General features: G+C 47.4%; 1 protein-coding gene across 1 annotated transcript in view; it reads left to right on the forward strand.

Moving 5' to 3' along the window:
* The first annotated feature begins 6,331 nt into the window (after nucleotides 1-6,331).
* The window catches only part of LOC119407164 (hormone receptor 4-like), a 220,269-nt gene continuing 213,346 nt past the window's right edge, over nucleotides 6,332-13,254 (forward strand). Inside the window, exon 1 of the mRNA XM_049415038.1 lies at nucleotides 6,332-6,638. The gene's annotated coding sequence lies outside the window, so the exon portion shown is untranslated. The remainder of the gene's footprint in view (nucleotides 6,639-13,254) is intronic.

A 13,254-nucleotide genomic window follows, 5' to 3' on the forward strand; every position in this document is an offset into this window, starting at 1 on the left:
TTTGTTTGTTTGTTTGTTTGTTTGTTCTGCTCATGCCCAGTAATTTTGGACATTGTTGAACTTTGCCACGATGCAGTAGCGTAACTGAATGGACACTGCACCTCCACTAAAGATGCATTTCATTGCTAATAATGGCTGCGCTTCAACAAGTTTCAGATGGCAACATCGGGAAGATTCTACCTTCTATTATTATACTCATCTACAGCACCTTGTCGCAACTTCCCCACTGCGTTTGTCGTTTGAATCAGGCGATAGGCCACACGTTACTCATGATGGTAAAAAATAATGTTGCAGAGTTTAACGTCACGAAACTGTCCATGATGCCATAGCAGTGTGCTCCGGTTTAATTTAAGACATATGCATGAAGTTTGTTAACGTGTATTACATAGGCTTGCGCACTGGGAGGGGGTGGGGGGACTCTAAATCATCTAAACGGTCCAAAGGAGCGCCAACTATGCCCCATACCTTTATTCAGTCGGTCCTGCCACGTCATTGTTTAACGTGCACTGTTATGGCCACGTATGCCTTGATGATAAGGGCGGCCGAGGACCCCCGATGACGCCTATGTGTGCTCCAAATGTAAGCACGAGAGCGTTTTTCAGCATTTAACCGCCATTGAAATGCGGACACTGTGTCTGGAATTCGAGCCTGAAACTTCGTTCTCCGCAGTGCAACGGCATAGCCGTCCAGCCAACATGGCGGGTATTGCTGTTTGGCGCTCCTGCAAAACAGGTATCTAGGAGTTATACTAATCCAGAGTCACAGGAAGTACAGCTATTTCACCTCTTTGCCCTTACTCAGTGCGTTTAAGCCAAGAGGGCCCAGCTTGATTAATTAGCCGCTGGTCTTTTCCTTATAACTTCGCTCGCCAGTCGACAAGGCGCGCGGATCCTTTAACTGCAATAATTGATGGCTTATAGAAATCGCACGTGTAAACGGGCCATTCGGACGAGAAAAAAACAAAAAAACAAAACATGTGTGGATGCTACAGGCGATGAGGAAGTGGGTTTGAACAGACCTTTCTACGTGACTGGTGCTTGCGAAAAACGCTACCTTTATTTAGCGACAATTTGGACGTATGTATAGGGAGCAACCGGTAAAGTTGAACACGCTTTCACCAGTAAGCGTCTACCTTATAGGATATAAAGTTGTGACACTCAAGCATGCGGACGCTTCGCATAGGACGAAGGAAAGATGGCGATTAAACGGCTATGATGAAACTACGATGGGAGAAAAGCAATGACATCGTGATTGGACGACGACACTGGAATTACTACGAAATAATTATGGCGATAGAATAGCCACGATGGCATGACGACGATGACCATAATGGCATGGCGCGACAAGGGTATGTCGACGCTCGAGCATGCCGACGACGACATGACGACAGCATCGCGTTGCTGGAATACGACCGCTATATACGGAACGACCATGGCGGCGACACGACGGCGATGTGACTACAAAATGCACGGCGCTGACTGTTTTACGACGACACATTGACGACTGTAGGGCGATGACAGCGGCACGATGACAAAGGAAGGACCGCGATGCATGACTATGACTGCATGACGACGACGCAATGGTCTACAGTGTCATGATGAAAATGGAATGGGACGATTCGCATGTTTACTACGTCATGACGATGTTCTAGCGGTTTCGGCAGCATGACGACAACGGGATGACGATGCTTTGATGACGTCGTGACGACGATGGCATGACGATATAAAACCATACATTAAACGTGTGAATTCTGCTCAGGAACCATCGCCAGACTTGCTGGCGATGCTGAATGCTTGCGTACGCGTACACGATTTCCGCGTATTTTGTATTCAAGATGCACTGCTTGAGAATTCCTATGGAAGCACATCGAGTGGGAAGACGTACTGAAGATCCAACTCAACCCCTTGCAGAAGATGCAACAGGCACGGGAGTGACGCCAATTACTGACAAAGGCCTACTCAAAGCACTTACGTGGCTCCATAGACCCCATTTGTCGCTATGCTTTCCCGGCAAGCGCAGTGGTGAGACTCCATTCCGACACTCGAACGCATAACTTACTAATACCGTCATTACTAATTGCGAAGACAATTGGCGGCCCTCGACCAGGCCCAGGGAGCTGCAATCGCAAGGACCTATGGGAGGGGCTCCACCCACACTATATAATCAAGCAGAATCTTTATTTCGATGAAGTTGCCTATGTCTCTCGATTGCGCTGTTTGTACAGTCGAACCTCGTTATGACGAAGTGGCACAGGGACGATTAATTAGTTCATTATATCCGATATTCGTTGTAACAGTAGAGTTCAAATCGGCACTAACAAATCGGCACTCTTGCTCGCGCAAAAATCCTAGATAAGAAAACGCATGCACTGCGCAGAATGAAGTTTTCCAGAGTGTCCATGCACGGGTGCGCCTTTTATGCTTCAGCAGTTTCAGTCGTCGGGAGGCTCCCCAAGTAGCTTCTTAATATCTTGACCATGTCCGTAGCATCCGCAGTGCTTATGACAAAAATTTCCGCAATTTCCTTAACTCGATCTTCAAGCAAATTTCTAATGCCACAACCTCATCCCCTTCACTCACGAATTATGATGCACTGTCTGCAAATGCGTCAAATTCGCATGGCATGATTTCAAGACGCTCATTAGTACATTCCAAGCAAGAAAACGAAGGAATGTGTTGTTTTGTGTGAGTTTCAGTAATTAACGTTAATTAGCGTGTAACTAATTATATAATTATTCTGCCATCAGTCAGCTTCAATACTTGCATAACAAGAATCAACTATTAGGCTAAAAAAGCATGCACACCTTCTTTTTTGGTTGTATTCGTTTCGAGCGGAGAAAAAAAATACTCATGACGTTGGTCCTGAACGCGGCCCGTCGAACGATCGTCTAACATGGTAGTGTCTCCAGCAAAGTGATCCTCTGCTAGCAATACGCATGACAATGAAATTAAATGACCGCTAGTTGTCCAATCAGGAAGCGTGCACGAATGTGCACACTGAGTTTCAGGCCATTTGAAGAAAAACGCGGCGTGGGACACGCCTCCGAAGTTCGCGTCCCCAAACGAGGACGCCGTGTCGCAAAGGGTTATATATATATATATATATATATATATATATATATATATATATATATATATATATATATATATATATATATATATATATATATATATATATATATATATATATATATATATTTTTTTTTTTTAATGTGGTTGTGAATTGTCTTTCAATATTTATTTTCCTTTTTATGCTACCCTTCGAGTATTGAGCCTCGCTCAAGCCAAAGATTTCTTTTTTACAGCCGATATCGCGGCGGCTCTTGCGTTTTCAGCTTCGTTATAAAAATAATAAATGTCACCGGAATAAAGCGGGACCAACTAACGTTCGTATTCAGTTCGCTGTAACCAATAATTCGCTACATCAGTGCTCGTTGTTACGAGGTTTGACTGTACGGGTATTAGTGGGCGGCCGTGTATCATACCGAAAAAGTTGCACGATAGGTCAGTGGTTAAAGTGTCTGGCTCAAAAGCACACAGTGGTGCAGATTCGAACCTTGTTGCACAGTGTTCGAATCGCAATGGAGGGCAGCTTCAAGCAAGCAGCTAAGATGGTGAGGATATCTTAAGTGTAGCGCTTTTATAATGGAACCATTGAAAAATCAGGCACTCTGCGGTTAGCAGGAATTGTCGTGATTGATCCTACGATCACGTCGAAGAGATTCCTTCAGGGTCAAAATGCTATGCCATATAAGCCTATTCGGTGCGGCACTTGCAAGTGTGGAGCACGCGTAATGCCGTGGCGTTAAAAGCTTTTTTTTTTTCGTCTTTATCATTTGGCTATATGACAATGGTCGTCACTGTCAGGCCTTCATCTTCTAGTTCATCTAGTAAAATGAATTTGTTGCTGTTAACTTTGCGACTTCTTCTAATCCTGCATTAGAAGAAGCGTTTTTCTTTTACAGAGCTGGTAAGCTTTTTGGTATGCCGTTAGTCATCGACGGATATTATCGTGAACCGGCACGCGCTTTCTTCGTCCTCTTCTTCATGTACTGTTTCGCTACCAGAACACGTGCGCCGGTTTGTCCGGCGTGGGATGCAATAACTCTGATGGGCGAGAGAACGAGTGTAAAAAGAGTGAGAGAGAAAAAGCGATAAAGAAAAGAGGAAGAGAGAAATTCTTTTGAAAAAAATTCTTGACAAACAAAAAAGGCATAGAAAAAATAAAAAAGAGAGAAAAAGAAAGAAAGAGACGAAGAAAGAAAGAGAAAAATAAAGAGAAACGAAGAAGGCTGCCCAGCTCCGCACTTCCTTCAGGCTTGGCACCAATAGTGGGAAGATGCCTGGATTTTTTTTTTATTGAAAGTTGTTATTTCTCGAAATGTCGAAAAAAGTGTCCCTCTTAACGCGAACAAATTATTATAAGGCCGCTAATTGAGACTTTTTTTTCGATGGGCCGCTAAATGCCCGTGGGAATGACACACTAGACAAGTGTTCTTCGAAGGTAATATGCTCAGTATGCATCCGGTTTCATGGCGGACTTGTTCGATCGCAGTCGAAGTGACTTGTCCGCCAGCGTTAGACACAGTTATTTGTCTTCACTCTGTCATGAAAGTAGTCTATGTAGAAAACGTTCTCTACCATTTCACGCAAGCTCACTTATGTCATTAATCGACGTCCCAATGTATTGTCGCCTTGCCAACGGAAGAACCCCCAAAAGTGTCATCGTGTAGCTCAAATTCCATCGATGCCCGAGTTTTGCCAGTTCATTCACTTGAAATGAGCAACAGCTGTGTTGAGCGCCCTTGCGCGTATCCCGTATACGTCACGGCTTCCCTGCGTCTCTCGCGGCCGACCCGAAAACAGCGTACTATGCTCGGTTGCAGCCTAATAAAAAATGTAGGCTCCGCCCACAAAACCACGGGGCGCCTGCCATTCACCTGTGAAAGACAGCCGTGTTAGCTGGTGTCCACTCGGACCGTAAGTACTTTTTCTCGGCTGATGTAAATACTACGTTTATTAACAGTTAAAGGTTCGTCGTTACTACATAAACATTACGTTTGGCCGAGCAGCGACGTCAGAATCTCTGATGACCATTTACTAGGACGTTTAAGTTTCCGACCTAAAACCAGCGACACAAACGTGGGTCTCTATGGCAAAGTCAACTATCTGGAACATTCGAGAAGTACCTGACGTCACGAAAATGAGTACGCGTCATTGGATGGAGCATTTATGCAAATTCTCTGTGGAAGGGACAGCGGTGGCTGTGGGCGGAGCTGGTATTTTTTTCTCAGGTTATAACCGACTCCAGCAGAATTTCTATTGCGCTGCGTATGGTGTGAAGTCGCCAAGCCGTTAACGGCCTCACTGTGCCGTTACCCCGCCTATAGCGCCTATGGGAGCTTCTAGATGCAGTCCTCCTCACCAAACCATCGTTGCATCCAACAACTCCCACTGCTGAACGAATTATCATTCGTACGTTTATTTTATGTAGGTTAAACGAAGCAGTAAGCATGACAATGCAACATGGAGTTCTGTGCTTCCTTTGCCCCCCTTGCTTTAACGAGATTGCGGACAACATTATCCAGGCGTACTTCTGCTATTTGTACGAAATAAATCTACAGAGCTCAAACAGATGAAGAAGACATCGTAGAGAACCCCACGATAACACAAGATCATTACTCTTGCCTCACGCAACACATCCACAGAAAGCGACAAGATAAACGTTAATTTGCCCTGTGAATACAAGGAACTTGGCTGTTGGTGGGGTTCTTATGAGCACTCGGGAATCCCTCAATATATATCTTCAACAGCATACGTTCTTCTGGGTTTCTTTGTGTTCGTGCCCAATCACGGAATGTGGGCATCGCGAAGGCGAATGAGACCTGGGAACCGGCAGCGTAACGGCACGTCCACAAAGTCTGGTCACAGCGAAAGGGTTGTCAACAGCGACAGTCGGGTTCTGCTGGAAGTGCGTGCCTTCTTCCGTTGTGCACCTGCTTTCGGGTGGCGCGCACCAAGGACCAGGTAGGGAGGTCCAGTGGCCGTCCGGAAGGAAGGTCTTGGATAACCGCGACCTTGCTCGGCGGCGGCGGCGGGGGCCAAACACAGCGTTTCCGCGCGCCGGAGGAGGAAGAGGAAGCAAGGTGCGTTTCCTCCGCGCACGAAAGTGAAGAGGCTTTCAAGGTTCTCTGGCGGCGGCCGGTTGAGTGACCTCTTTGTGCGCAAGTGGGACGGGCGAGGAGGCGGCCCGAATCGGGGCCAGCCGGTCGACGAACCCGCTGCCAGTGAAAACGTCCAGCCGCCATTGGCCCTGACACGGCTGACCCAGATTCGCCGGAGTCCCGCGCCGCCTCTGGCGCGCCTGCCACAGCGCCGGCTGCCGCCTGTCGCGCCCATGCGGCCACCGTGCCCGTGCTTGCTCTGCCTGTCCACGTGCGCTCTGCTGCCCGTTCTGCCCTGGGCCCTGCTCACGCCCGCGCGCTGTCGCCTGCTCGTCCGGCTCCTGCTCGTGCTCGTGCGACAGGCATTCGCCGCCATGAACACGTGACGCGCGCGGATAATCGACGCTCCCGCTGGATACGGACTCCCTCTACGGCATGCCCGCGCAGCCGGGCTCAGGCCCCACATGAGACGCAGGTGAGTCGCCCGCCGCGCGGTAGACCTGTGCGGCCGGCGCTGCCCGTGCCGGTGGACGGACAGGTGCCGCCTTGGCGCGTCCAGAGGCCGCACGGCGGCAAGCGGCGCTTCGGGAAAGCGTGGATTCCCTGTGTGCTGTGTGAATGGGAGGAAATCAGACACGGAACGATGATCGGTGTTAATTGTGCGGTCTCAAAGATTGCAAAAAAGAAAAAAGAACTGGTAATTAGACGGGTGCTGTTAACCCTTCCGTTCCTTTCACTGTTATTTTACTGCACCCTTTGTATTTACGAAGCAACACGCGCACTTGTGCCGTACTTTGTTTTTATAAATGTGTCCGGATATTGAAGTGGGCATTACGTCAACTTCCGCTTTCGCTAAGCGGCGTTGCCGGCGGAAGTTCTTAAGGGCGCGCTAATAATCGCCACCTACGCCTTCGTTGGTCTGAGTAGTTCGTTGAGTTTATTTAGGCGTAAACGTGCAGGGGCGTCGCCGTTTCCTGAGAAGCGACGGCGCCAATTCGGCGCGCTTAATGAAGGTTTAGATTTTTGTTTGTTTATTGAGACGGTGGTCTCCGTAAGCAAACAAACTATCTGCACTTCGCGGCTGCTCTCGCACGCGCTGCGCTCCGCATCGCGACGCAAAACGTCGTGGCAGGGCTTATAGCGCTGCACAATGGCGCTACACTCGCGGCCAGAAACGGTGCGTTTTGGGCGGACGACGTCCCGTTGCCTTAACTGATCTGACGTCACCAGTGAAACTCTCGAGTCAAGAGAGAAGAAGGAGCCAAGGACAGCGAGTTGAGGCAGGCAACCCGTGTTTGTCCGTTCTGCTTTCGAAATTTTCTTCCTGCGCGACACACACCACGGGCACACTGCTATCGCTTACGCACAGATAAGCGTGGCCATCGTGTTTGTAATATGCGCACAAACAACACACGTTCAACAGCGCTCGTTTGTCACAATCCTCTCTCGCGTGTTGCGCGTGCATTAGCCGTGGGTGACGTGTGGTGTGCTCGTTGCGGAACTCGGTGAAATGAAACGGAGAAAGGCATCGGGAGTCGGCGGCGTTTATTTAGTGTCGCCAGGCCTCACGGTACACAAGCACGTTCGCGAGGCGTGACGTCGTGGTCGTTGCCATCACGAGACGGCGTGGTGTGTCCGTTCCATGTATACGGCGAGCCGATCCTTAATTCCGCGGCTCGTTTTTATTAACGAAACGACACGCTAGAAAACGAAACGACGTAAGCCGTTGCCGCATCTTTAGCGTCTATTTTCTTTCAGCCGCTCTACTTTCCACCGTTGTGCCAAAAGTCCATTCAACTCTTTGCGTCAAGGTTTGTTTCCGCGACGCGACGCCGATAGCGTATTTAGTTCACGCAGCTGGCAGTGCAAGCTGTTCCGACAATAAGAGGGGAAAAAGCGAGAGAGTAATGTTTGGCTCGATAGCGGCGCGGCAATATGCGTTCGCCGCACAAATAGTGCGCAGCTTCAACAAAGCGCACGGATCCATGACGAGGCCTCCGAACGGCGGCGCAAGGTTTCGTGCTCGTAGACCTTGGCTTGCCTTTCTAAGGGGGGGCTTCGAGCCTTCGCGCCCTCGCCTCGCGACGTCACGTGATCGCTCCGACTGACGACGCGGGCACTGTGCGCGTTTGATCTTGTTTCCTGCGAACTTTGCCTTACACACACACACACACACACACACACACACACACACACACACACACACACACACACACACACACACACACACACACACACACACACACACACACACACACACACACACAACGTCGTTTACATATATACTCAAGGCGATTGGTAGAAGTGCGCTGACGTCATCTCCTTGTATCATTCCCGTGTACACCGGGATTTTACACTTGCCTTCGCGACAACACACATTGTCTTTAAATGCTGCCAACCGCAATGCCGTATATATAACCCTATATATGCGGATGGGGGGAATCATACGAAACGTGTTCTTTTTTTTTTTTTACGCTAGGTAAAGCTGGGTCTTCACCGTAGGTTTGGCAAAATCGCTCATTGCGAAATCTCATCAAATCGAAGAAAGCTCTCTGCACGCCTCGCGGTCCGTTCCGGGTCATCAGTGTTGGCGGATTTGTATTAAAAAGCAAGAAATGGCGGAGCGTGAGGAGCCCTATTGAGCGGGTGGATGTGTTTCTGAATTATTATTACATGTGTGAAGCAGCGAATGGAGATCGCATCGGCTAAGATTACTTCCAAAAAGCGAAAGTAGGCTCCCAACATGCTGCGACTAAATAATGAACCACATTGTGCAAGTGTTCCGAAAATACATCACAAGGAGACGCAACGGGTATGCACGCGAAACCCCGTTTAAAGGAAAACAAGATTGGGGGGGGGGGGGGGGGGGGGGGGGCGTGTACGCTGGCGAGGTTGGTCGCATTGTCTCGTCTCCACGCGCGATTGTAAGAAAAGCACGCGTGCCTCTCGAAAAAGGCCACCTGAACACCGTTGAAGATTTCCAGCAAAGTAGCAAAATACTTCCACAAATGTTGTGAAACAAAAGGTTCGCCTTGAATCGCTTTCTTTGTTTACGCTCTTTGTTCGTTGGCTGCTTGAAGATGTTTACTTTTTTTTTTAAATCCACTCGTATCTCGCTGAGCTGATGTTGGCGGAGCAGACGTGTATCTACTTTCGCTGTCGTTACTATCGGTCATTTATCTGTGCTCATCGCAGCGTTATCTGCGGCGGCGCTGTCCGATCCAAACTGCGCAGCACATGGCGGCATCTCGCAGATTGAGCGCGAAACGGAAAGAACTGAACAAAAACCGCCTTCTGAGCTATACGGGACAGCGGAAGCCTCCACGTGCGGGCTGCTCGTAGGCTCATGCTATAACTCCGTGCGTGCGATCGAATTAGACAGTCTAATTAACGTAAATATACCGAATCTCGCTCCTGGAAATCCGGCAGTGTTTCTCAGCGTGACTCTCACTATCTGTCTTATTCTCCTGATTAGACAGGCATCGTGAGAACGTCTAGTTTCCTGGATACAACATAATCTCACGCAGCTTAGCCGAGGGATTCACCTGCGCTCTTGCTGCTGCGCATTGTTACAGCTCCCATATATATGCACGCCGCGCTTCTTTCCAGAGCAAGTCTGTATTCTTCGTCGCGTTCTGAAAGTAATGGTTCGGTGTTTAGTAAACGAAGATCCCTTCTGTACTAGTGCTTCCCTGCACCGAGTGCGAGGTTGATGCCTGTCGGATTAAGATAAAGAGAAGAGAAAAGAAAAATTATGGGTCACCGCTGCATCCACCTATGTATAGGCTCACAAGGAAAAAAGTGCCATAAAGAAAAAAGCCGGGAGACAAATGTCCACGCAATGTGCAGTATGGGTACAATTGCGAGCGTCATATCGTATTTCGCGAAATGGGCGAGAACGCGCTACTGTTGATATAATAAATAGTTGCGGTGGTCATCGAGGACAAAACAAATCCGATATATCCAGATATATCCGTTACACAGTAACCCTATAAGCAGCATTCGGCAGCGCCATGTGGAAACACTCGCGCGGTAAAGCAATTTCGTCTCTACACCGTGACGAAAACGCAAAAAAAAAAAAAGAAAAGAAGCGCCATGTGCGAATTGCGATCCGCAGAAGATACATTGTCCCGTGCCCCAGCTATGAGCATTGCATAAGTTGCCCTCAGATGCCTGAAAGGTTTTGCTGGAGTCGAGTCGATGGTTATAGGGGTCGTTGTCTTATAATGAAACGCGTCGGGGGCGGTCCTTGTGTTGGCCCTTCGCTTCGCCTCCATAACCTCCCGATTCGGTTGCATCGGTCATGCGCCCGTGGGTTGTTACGTGACGAGGCAGGGCTGCCGTTGTTACAGTTCGAACACTTCCGACGCGTGGTCTATAATACACAGCTGTTGGAAGCGCGAAAAGTGTCGGGCATGATCGAACGCATGTACTACATTGCAGGATTTAGTAGATTGCTGCGCAATTTAAGAACGAACGAGCGAGACAGTCTGGTCTCCATTACGGATCAATTACTTTACCGTGCCATTAGCGACAGCAAAAAAAAAAAAAAAAAGGAGATAGGGGAAGCAGGTGAGAAGAAAGCACGTACATTCGAAGCTCTGTAGTGAAAGGATCGAACAAACGTGTTTTGACGCGCAGATCTGTCTTTGTGGTGACCTCAGCAAAGACTGACTGCCGCTGTCGAAACACCCAGAATCTAGAGAGCGTCACTGGGGGAAGGCTTTATTGCTGATTTGTACGGGTAAATTCGACCGTTCGATGAACGGCGCCTATTCTTAAATTTTGGTGAACAATGTATATCTTGCTGCTTATACGTGCCAAACGCAATGAAACCAGCACTGGTTCTTAAGCAGAAAAAACATTCTTCACACACACACACACACAAAAAAAGCAATCTAGAGTCATTACGTCACTCAGAAGTGATTTCTGTGGATTGAGCCAATTCCGCGTTCTGGTTAGCTCCCTAAAAAATATGTTGCGGATGTGGCCCTAAGAAATATCCACTAATTGATTGTAAGTATTACCACGGACCTCTGTTTGTAAAATATGGAAAGAAAAACCGCGAAAACGAAACTTTGCAGAACATCAGCCCATGTAGGTATGTTTCTTTCTCTCCGTGTCTTATGATGGTAGCCTTAAAAGTTTGCATTACCCTAATACCGGGAAAGTTGCTGAAAATTAAAACAAATATTTTTTGAAGAATATTTCTCTAAAATTTTCAGAGGACATTCGATTGTATAGTCTAAACGTTTCCTAGCTGCCGGTGGCGAAGCGCGGTGCGGAAGTGTGTTGGTTCACTGAGGTAGACTGCAGGTTCCATTCGCATTTACCAGATGACAACCTCGCGCTCGGCCGAAAAAAAAAGGGAAAAAAAAGATACGCAGGATATGCGCTTTGAGGCGAAAGCAAATGCAATCGCACCAAACAATGTGACACTGCGATACCGTTCTATCGCTGCGCCTATGCATAAATATGGCAATTCGTGTCCAGAGACGTGTTCTGTGTTCTCGCTATGTAGTAGTAGTAGTAGTAGTAGTAGTAGTAGTAGTAGTAGTAGTAGTAGTAGTAGTAGTAGTAGTAGTAGTAGTAGTAATAATAATAATAATAATAATAATAAATAAAAAATGAAGTCCTGTTTTGTCAACCTGTGATTCGCCAGTCATCCTGGAGTATTTTTTAGTGGCGAAAAAGAGAGGAGCCTGCAAAATCGAACATGCACGCACCACATGTCTCAGCGGCGCGGTGCTGTTCATTCAGCCTCATTTATCGATTTCTAATTACCGAGCAATCAATAGAATTACGTTATTACATTATTTCAAGTCAATATATTTGATTTGGAAAACTTTTAAGGAAATCGAAGGTGGCATTCTGTAAAGGGAAATGATTTTTAGAGCGCTGCTTATTTGAGCATCACCATCATCGTCAGCCTGACCGCGCCCACTGCAGGGCAAAGGCCTCTCCCATGTTCCGCCAATCAACCCGGTCATGTGCTTTCTGCTGCCACGTTATACCTACAAACTTCTTAATCCCATCTACCCACCTAATTTTCTGTCTCCCCCTCACGCGTTTGCCATCTCTTGGAATCCAGTCAGTTACCCTTAATGACCACCGGTTATCCTGCCGACGTGCTACGAGTTATTAAATAAGCAATAACACGCCTAAACTTGAGCGTTCCTCGTAAATTTTCAGTGGCGACGAGGGCCAGGCATTTGCCTAAATTTTCGTGAACTTTCTTGGCAACTGGCTCACGATATCTTAAAACGTTGGTCTTCATAGATGCCGAGAAAAAAAAAATTACTTTGACAATATTTTGCGATGTTTCGTTTTCGCGAGTCTTTTTTTTTTATTCGTATTATATAATGGCAAGATTATGTGACAATTCAATGAAATCAATTGCACCGGCCCGCTGTTTATTGTCAAATATTTTAGAGCCGTAGCCGCAACACCTGCTCTTAGAGATCTAACCAAAATGCGAATTCTGCGAAATACGCAGGGATCGCTCCTGACAGACCTGGCACTTCTATATATTTCTTTCGTGAAGGCAACTTTTTTTTTTCTGTCACCGTACAAACGTTGTTCTCGTGGTTGCCTCAAGCAATAAAATTTATTTTTTTTTAATTAAAACGGAACCTGCATGGTCACTGGACATGCCCGACCGGACTTAATAATTACGGTGTCGCTTACATGATTATGCCGCCGTGTTATCGAACAAACCCGATTACTAAATACGAGAAACTCTGGCTAGTAAAAAGCATCGCGTGGCAATTTTTTAACTACAAAATACACGTGCTAACAATCTTCGGTGTTCTAGGATCGAGTTCACAAAACTTACCTACGAACTATTTTTGGCGTTAGAGAATTTAAAGTGCTTAAGTGTATTCCCGAAGCCAAAATAAACGAAGAAGAGGTCGTAATAGAGTGTCCTCCTATTTATACCTGAACCGCCGCAGATCAGCGCACTACAGTTTGTCGGGTAATACGGGGGCAATTGGGGCCGAATTCACAGAACTTCTCTCGTGTAAGTGCGTTTTACCATTGGTCAGCCGGCTTCGCTAATGATATGCCTCGCATCGTAATTGGCCGAAACA

This window comes from Rhipicephalus sanguineus, chromosome 1 (assembly GCF_013339695.2).
Source record: "Rhipicephalus sanguineus isolate Rsan-2018 chromosome 1, BIME_Rsan_1.4, whole genome shotgun sequence".
In the NCBI taxonomy this organism is placed as follows: domain Eukaryota; kingdom Metazoa; phylum Arthropoda; class Arachnida; order Ixodida; family Ixodidae; genus Rhipicephalus; species Rhipicephalus sanguineus.